This window comes from Mustela lutreola, chromosome 7, assembly GCF_030435805.1.
Source record: "Mustela lutreola isolate mMusLut2 chromosome 7, mMusLut2.pri, whole genome shotgun sequence".
Classification (NCBI taxonomy): Eukaryota; Metazoa; Chordata; class Mammalia; order Carnivora; family Mustelidae; genus Mustela; species Mustela lutreola.
The window spans coordinates 104,709,041-104,718,336 of NC_081296.1; positions in this window are offsets into that span (position 1 = coordinate 104,709,041).

The following is a 9,296-nucleotide window of genomic DNA, read 5'->3' on the forward strand; positions in this document are numbered from 1 at the left end:
ATTATGGAAACGAGCATCTGTTGATCACACTTTGCTTTCAGACGTTTGGCTCCTTACTAGAATGCTGCTGGAGAGATCTTGAGCAGGGAACCGCTGCTAGCACCACGAGAGGAAAACATGGTAGGAGGAGTGAATCATCATATTTACTTTCAGGCGTTCGTCTTGTAACAAGATTAATTCAGTAGAACTCAACTTCTAGAGAAAAATGGACCGTGTATTGTTTTAGACTCAGGCTTCGGCACAGCAGGTGGATTTTCCAAATTGCCTCATCTGACATTTCCTAGAAATATAAGCTAACATTATTCCCTCTTTTGGCAACTGTAAAGTTCTATTTGAGCGTTCTACAAGTCAGTTGGCAGGGCTGGGAATTTCGAGCTTGATTTTGTCAAGTGATTTTTTCACTGGGAGACGGTCCTTTTTTAGATCTGGAAATCAGCTCAGAAAATGTAAGTCATTTGCCAAGGGTCACTGAATAATATACAAATTAGAGCTGGGAACTGCTGAATATTGATTGGAATCCAGTTCTCTTATATCTCAGAGTTACTTGTAGCAAGTGACTGTAATTCGTGATGTGTGCAACTTTGTTTAGCTCATGGAATCAGTGCCGATTTTTGACATGTATCTTCTCCTGGCTTTTCCCTCTGGTACTTTGAGGGCTTGCTTATTGTGGTGTCGGTTCTTCCCGGAAATGAGAATGGAAAGCTGTAAATCATATGTCCTCTTCTTCTAGAAGCAGACTTTCCTGCTGTGTGGGCCAGACCCAACAGGCAAATCCACTTTGCCAGCAGTAATCCCATAGTCCAGGTAATGATGTCTTTTGATCTCTTCCATTGCAAATGGTCGGCCAAAGCAAATTAAATCCAAGCAAGTACGATCAGCTAATGACTTCTTAATTGTTAGACGTGTCTGGTCTTCACCAGTTGTCTCTAAGACATCACTTCAGTTCCCTATTTCAATATATTTTTTTACTTCTTCGGGGTTTCTCTATTCAATAATCCTTTAGGTTATTCTCGACTGTGTTTGCTTGTTTGTTTTATGGGTGTCACAGATTCCTCCCCCCTCACTACTCTGCATTTTTGTGGTTATTTATGGTAACCATAATCTTTCCTTGCTTATAGATTTCTGATATTTGAAAATTAACTCTTAGCTTGATGAGATGCAGGCATTTGCTGGGGGTGAAGGTGGGGTTGGGGGTGTCAGTTAGAGTCGGTGAGTTTGGATTGAGTCCTGTTTTCTTAGCTGCTTCTGGTACCCCCAGCCAGACAGAGCCGTCAAACACTTAGAAACGGTTTGGGATTCAGAAGAGAGTTCAGGGCTAAAGATAGATCTTTGGAATAATCGGTTTATAAGTGACACGTGAAACCATGAGAATAGATGTAAATATCCAAAGGGGGACAAAAGGCCGGTGTTAAGCACACTTGGGTGAGGTGCGAATGGCGAAGAGAGAGGCCAGCGCCCTCAAGGAGACCGGCCGAGTGTGAGAAGACGAGGAGGAAACGGAACGGTTAGCCAGGATAGAGCATGTTGATCGGTTCCTTAGGGAGAAGAGGAATGGGGGAACCGGCGGCAAGGGGGGAACTGAGGAACAAAGAGAATGGGCTTGTTGGTGGCTTGGGGTTTCAGGATGGTGGGGGCAGTCTCAGGAAGACCACGGTAGAGCCCAACGCGGGGAGGAAGGCCCCGCACGCCTGCAGCTGGAAGGCTGGAGGAGAGTGAGACTGTAAGTTAGAAAGTAGAAAACAGAGGAATTGAGAGAGTCATAGATCTTGGTGCCCTTCCCCCTCTCAATGAGGCACAACGTGCATCCGCTGAGCACGAAAGGCGGCTTGGTGCAGTTTGGAGCATCTTTCTAAATTAAAATGGGATGCACCTAGATTTTGCCAAACTCATAGATGACATTTCCATTTTGGAACCTGAGCCACTTTTCACTTCTTTCTGAGAGCTAAAACATCATGATCAAGGGTCAGTGACTTAAACCAAAAGCCACGGAAGTGATGTAAAACTTCCATGGCTTGTGAAACTCATCCCGGGAATTTCTGACGAGCCCAGGGCTTGCCTTCAGATGCAACCTGGTGTAATAGGGCAAAAGCTCTGCAGAGCCGTGCAGACCTGAGATGGGAGGATGGCAGGCTGAGTAATTTATGCCTTAACTCACCCGATAAACCGACTCACTCTTTGAGAATGTTGGATCTTCTTTGGAGATAGAGTAAAAACTCCTTGGGGTAGGGAGGTCCTCTGAGAAATGTTGGTGTTCCTGAAGTAATAATAGGCTGGAAGGCCTTTTATTATGGATGAGTGTGACAGCTAAGAAACGGAAAGATATAAATGTGAGTCACAGAAAAGCCTCATGCTGTGACCTTCAGCCTTTGTCAATCATATTTACGAAAACGTTGTGAAGAACATCAATATTTTAAAATTTTTGTAATACTTATAAATGCTATATATGTAAGCTTCACCTCTGATGAAAAAATGAGACAATTATGTCGTTTCACTTTCTTCCGCTGGTTTAAGATTGTTGCCGCTGCATGAGGTGGAAGCTTCTTTTTTTGCAGAGTGCTCAGCCAGGAGGGAAGGGAACTGGGCTTGGGGAGGGGGATAGGCAGACATAGGCTCCTGAGGCTTAGGGAAGCCCTTAGAATTTTCAAATTTTCTCCTTTCTCTTTGAGGCTTCTTACTTTTGATTCAGGTTTCCCATTTCGGAGCCTCACCTGGAGTCAGCCCAGAGCGGGCTCACCCCACACATCCACAGAACTCAGCAGAAGCATGCCTTTTCTTGTCCAGGCTTCACACAGCACCTCAGGGTTGGGTACAAAGTAGCTTTTCAAAACCCCAAGTACAGCCGCCAGAACCTGTTTCTTCCCGGCCAGTAGCCGACCTCGGGACCACTGGTGCTGTGGCTCCCAAGGTCCTGCTCACTGACACAGTCACTTACACACTAGTTGGGGACAGGGCAGGGAGGCACAGCCTAGAGGGAACTTTGCCCTTCCTCTGGCCAAGCCAACAACATGAGAACCGTGAATATGAACTGAACAAAGTGACAGAGTTAAGGAAAGTTCAAACAAGAAGAATTGGAAAGATTTTGTCTTTAATTAAATTTCCAAACTTCTTTTCTTTTTCTTTAAAGATTATTTATTTATTTCTTGAGACAGAGTGTTCGAGAGCATGAGCAGGCTGGGGGAGGGGCAGTGGGAGGGAGAGACTCTCAAGCAGGCTCCACACCCAGCACAGACCTTACCTCAGGGCTTGATCTCATGACCCTGAGATCATGGCCTGAGCCGAAACCAAGAGTTGGATGCTTAACCGACCCAGGTGCCCCCAAACTTTTTCTCTTTTAAAGGAAATCAGCTAAGAAGCACCTGCTGCGTACTGATCATTTGTGGCTTATAAATACTTTCTAAGACTTCATAACACTCATCGTGGCACAACAAAGGTTTGAATGTCCCCTTAGACCTCATCGACTTTTTCCCTTTTCAGAACATTTATCTCCTCTGTCCTGTCCTAGATCCTGAGGAACCTCTAGGAAAAAAGGAGATTTTTTGGTCAGACACAGATCCCGAGTTTTTTTCCTCCAATGCTGTCAGATGGAAGAGAGGGCTCTTTTCCTGGCTTGACCTATGACACCAGCTCTGTCTGCTCACTCTGTCCATTGCCCAAAGCTGGAGAAGCAGCAGAGCCATCACAGATGTGGGAGTGAAATGTCCCCAGCCATTGTCACCATCCTTTATACATCCTCCTCCTGGGCACGTGAATGGATTTGATAGTCTGTGAGCATCTTTTTTCCTGTTTAAAGTGTTTTCTGTTTTCTACTGAATCTTCAAGCACAGCTTGGGTCTTATCATTGGGTATATCAAGGATATTATTTTCCTGCTCTGAAGAGCTTAAAAAACGGACCATATTTCTATTTTTTCTGAGAATTTAGTTCTTCTATATGTAAGGACATAAAAACACTTTCTAAATCTATTGTACTTAGGTTTATCTTCCCTCTTCAGCTTCACCAGGAATGCAACACGACCCTTGTGCTTCAGGGTGGAGGTAAGAGGTGAGAGGTAAAGTGAAAAGACTGTTCTAAACTTAGGTGTCTGCCAAGCATTTCAGTCCCTGAGCCTGGGGGACTGCAACAGTAATCTAAATTCAACAGAAGAAATCCAGGGCCAATGAGCAGGGCTAAGTGCATGGCAGGAATCAGGGTCATGAGTTACAAATTGATCTGGGAGTGAAATTATGAGCCTCCATAAAGCTTTCATAGGACTTGATTCCAGGAAATAAAGAGAATACATTTCTAAGATAGTTAATTTAAGTCTGGAGCTTTCAGAACTCTAACACGCTTTTATTTTCCGTAAGTGGTTGGGAACATGGTGGGCACTCATTCACATTATTTTCTGCTCTGGAGGGAGTTCCCAATTGCATGTAGTATTGGGGAGATGCAGTGGTCTACCTTGTGTCAAGGGTGATCCCACTCTCCCTAGCTTAGATATCCAGGATATGACACAAGACCTAGGCCCAGCCAGTCAGACCCTTCTCTCAGGGAATTTGAATATCAAAGGAGTGAAGCAAAGATTCAAGGATAGTCCAGAAGCCACTTGTGGGGACAGTGTCATGCTGTGGACAGCCGTGGGCATGCACACTGTCCTGTGGCATGACCTTGGCTGTGGTCTGTACTGTGCCTTCTCTCTTGACCTCCAGTGCATTTCCTGAACCTTGTTCTCTAGCCCTCCCGTCCATCCTGTGAACTATTCAACATCTTTCCACTCCATTCTAGCTTAGATAAAGTCAGATAGGGTTTGCTTCTGTTGCCTGTTACCAAGAGTTGGACTGGGCCATCTGATGTTCCTGTCTTCAAATCCCAAGAGATGGTCCCTCTGTTCCTAGTTGGCCTCTGTTTAGAATGGTCTGGAAGTAAGCCTGGTATACTCCTTCACATGAAAGCAGCTTTATGTAGAGATTTTAAGACAGACCTAGAATCAAGGGTTTGGAGTATATTCCCAGAGTGGACACACCTAACTCAATGTGGAGAGAAAATTCGTCAAGTATGGGTTTGCAGGTGGGAATCCCAGGCCACAAATCTAGGTGGGAAGAGATACTGAGTTTTTTCATGTACTTAAATCAACTGAATTTCAACTTCACATTTTCCTAAGCAGCAAGAAAGAAATGTATCCCCAGGCAGAGCTGACTTTGTCTAGAGCCCCTGTACCCCGAGGGTCATTTGGAAGCCCAGGCTCTCAGAGAGACCAGGTATGGGGGGAGGCCCTCTGGCCGTCAGTCACTGAATTGTACCAGTGACTGCTGAGACACCCCTCGTTCTGGCCAGTGTAGTCCCTTCAGTTATGTTGGTTCTGTTTTCTCCCCTGAGGCACTTGAAGCATGGGGTTCTTTGGCGAGTCGGCTGCCTAGGGTTCTGTCTCCTGAGGGGTGCCATGAAGCTAAGCCATTGAGGATTTGGTCGCCTCCTTGGGGCACTGGTATGGAGCAATCTGGTCCCTGATGTTTGAGGAATGCATGGACCTCTGTCTTTCTCTGTCATCTGCCAGAATGTTTTAGTCTGATGAACATGCCACTTTCTTCATGTTTCCCCTTATGGGACCCCCAGCCCCAATATACTAATCAATGACTTAAGCTTTTGAAAACAAAAGGCAAGAAGGGAAACATCTCACAGGTACCATGTACTTTCTGCTCTGCCACAAACCTCCTTTGAGACAAGGAAGTACAGAATCTGTTCTTCGCTCAAATAGGAGAAGAGAGAGGGGTCACTATGGTGTGAGAGTGGAATAAAAACACATTCATAGATTTAAAAAAGGCTTGTCAACACTTAAAATTAATAAGGGGAAAAATAAAGTAGTGCTAGAATGCTATCAGCTGTTGAAGAGAGGGGCTAATTGGATTTGTATCTGGTGTCACCACCTTCTGTGATTTCTAAAAGTTTCATAAGAGATTCAGTCTCATACAGAGCTATTCTGGTATGAATAATGTCACTCCCTCCCTTTCCATCTCAACTTTTCAGCATCAGGAATGAGGAGTATTTCTTGTCTATATTCTGTAAGCCAAGTCAGCAATTCTAGCTCTAATTAATATGGGACTTCCACTCCAGCTGGAAGCAAATATTTATGTTACAAATGAAATAGTGTGTAATCCATAATCAAGTTTCCTATTGAGTCCCATGTTCCTGCTTCTTGGAATAGAATCCACTTACTATAGGTTTTCCAGTCTTGGGTAATAAGGTGGCTTAAGTGAACTGTCTCTGCTGGTATGAGAGCCTAGTAATTCACTGACACATTTAAAATAAGTATATGCTAAAAATTAAAAACAGAAATATCATATGATCCAATAATTCTACCACTGGGTATTTACCCAAAGAAAATAAAAACTCTAATTTGAAAAGATGTGTGCACCCCTATGTTTAGTGCAACATTATTTATAAGAGCCAAGATATGGAAACAACCCAAGTGTCCAGCCGTAGATGAATGGATAAGGAAAATGTAGATTTCATGCAATATCACACAGCCATAAAAAGGACGAGATCTTGCCATTTGTGACAACATGAATGGACCTGGAGGGTATTACGCTAAGTGAAATAAGTCAGATCAAGACTGACAAATCCCACCTGATTTTGCTCATATGTGGACTCTAAAAAGAAAACCAAAACAAGATGGGTAAGTCCATGAAAAGCAGAATCAGACCTGTACAGACAGAGAAGAAACTGATGGCTGCCCGAGGGGAACAAGTGGGAAGATGGGCAAAATGGGTAAAATGGAGAGGGAGCTAGAGGCTTCCAGTTATGGAATGGATAAGTCAGAGAAGCAAAGAGCACACACAGCATGGGGAACACAGTTGATGGTACTGTAATAACATTGGATGGTGATGGACCATGGCTACACCCACAGTGAAGTAGCACAACGTATAGACAAGCTAAAGCACTGTGCTGTACCTCTGAAAACAATGTAATATTGTATATTAGCTATACTCAAAAAACTTACGAAAACTAAAATAAAATAAGTAGATGCTAATTAAAAATTCGTTGTAGACACTGATTCCAAGAAGCAAAGAATCCACATTTGTGGGAATTTGGAGGTCTAGTTCACTCCACACAGAGGAAGGCTAGCTTCCAGTAGAATTGGTAAATCCCTGGAAGAGGGAAGGACGGATCTTCATAAACCCATAAGCACTTTCTGATTATCATTTATCCAATAACTGTATGTATCGAGAGCCTGTTAGGGGACCTGAGCTGCTACAGAGCTGGGTATAGAGTGGTGGACAAGCCGTGAGGTCCTAGCTCCCATGGAGCATGCGCTTCTGGATATAAGAATATGAGTGAGGAGTCATCTCAGCTGGAGCCCATCTCTTGTCTCTGATCTTCTAGAACTTACACCACCTACATAATGAAGATACAGTAGAACAAAGGCTTACCTTGAATATTTGCTACACAGGCAGGGCGTTCTGCATGCTTACCACATAATAACTCATTTACTCTTCACAGTACCCCTGTGAGGGGGCACCGTTTACTCTTTTTACAGAAGAGGGAACTAAGACCTAGAGAGGTGAAGAAACTCACCTGGGCTTTCAAAGCTAGTAAGTGAGGAGTTTGCTTCCTTGAAAGCCAGGAAAGTAAAAATTTTTAACAAATACTGTTTGGGGCAAGAATAAAATGTTTAAACTTAAAATAATGTGAGTTTTAGTACACCTGCTTTTTGATTTTCAATATTTTCTCAACTATACTGATGTCCTGGGACAAAATGAACCATTACAAAATACACTGAAACATGTATATGTGGTTGCACATATTTTCTTTTGCCTTGAGCTCCAGTATGACTCAGCATAGCATTTTTTTTTTTAAGATTTTATTTGTTTATTTGACAGACAGAGATCTCAAGTAGGTGGAGAGGCAGGCAGAGAGAGCGAAGAGGAAGTGGGCTTCCCGATGAGCAGAGAGCCCGATGCTGGGCTCCATCCCAGGACCCTGGGACCATGACCTGAGCCAAAGGCAGAGGCTTTAACCCATTGAGCCACCCAAGTGTTCCTTGGCATAGCATTTTTAGAGCCTGTCTGTATTTACACTTCTGCTATTTTGTACATCATGAATTTTTAAAATAGTGTATTAAAATATTATTTATCTTCATTACAGAGGGGTTTTTTGGTTTTGTTTTGTTTTGGGGGGCTTCCTCTTAAATTCTGTGCCCCAGGTGAGTGCCTCACTCTCATCCTGGCCTTCGGTGGCAGAACTGGGATTCAAACCAAGGCAGTCTGGTTCTAGGTCTGTATTCTTAACCATTACACTACTCATGTCCTATAACTCAATTTTTTTTTTTTTTTTTTAAAGAGAAGGTGGGGTGGATGAGCAGAGGGAGAGGGAGAGAGAGAATCTTAGGCAGACTTCACATCTGGTGTGGAGGCTGATGTGGAGCTCGAGCCCATGATCCTGAGATCATGACCTGAGCTGAAGTCAAGAGTCGAATGCTTAACCGACTGAACCACCCAGGTGCCTCTAGAATTGTTGATATTTATATTTACATCTATATATCATTGCTTTCTCCAGTTAAACTAAAAAAATGCCTTGAGGGCATAGACTATTTATTATGTTGCCTTCTTGTATCCAGTATGGTGTTGGTTTGGCACATAGTGTTTTTGATAATGGTTGGCTAAAGGGAATTAAAGGAGACTTTCCTAGTGTGCTGAAGTTCACCGTCATCACAGCTACTCGGACCACAATTTATAGTTTTGCTTTAATCTCCCTCTTATATGTCGCATTTTAATTTTATGAAAATAATGAACCAAATAACCCATTTCCCCTAAAGATGATGAACGAACACCTATAAATAAAAACATTATGAAAATAAAATGCTTTTCTGCAGCCCAGTGTTCTCTTTCTGGTGAAACTCTCCCGCTTCGGGGAAGAAATCCTAGAAGTTTTAGTTCTGTAAGTGAACAGAGGAGTGCAATAAAAAGAAGGTAGAATGTTCATTGACATAATTATCAGCTCTTTGGTGACAGTCTGGGAGTTTCCGAAGTACAACAGTTCTGTGACTTAAGTTTCCTTACACGCTGGGAGCTCTGCTCATCACTTCCTACACCCTGCTCTGAAATCGCCCTCACCTGTGGGTGCGCTCATCTCAGCTCAGTAATGTCACGCCTGGTTTATTGTATTTTCTCCAGCACTGCTTTTGGGGATGACAGGGGAGGGTGGTTCTCTCTTGGCCCTGCACTATTAGAAATGTGGCTTTTTTAGGAGATGGGGTCAATGATGAATGCAGTGACTGCTCTGGGGTGCATTATATAAAACCCCTTGAGAGCTCTCCTCAGGGTGG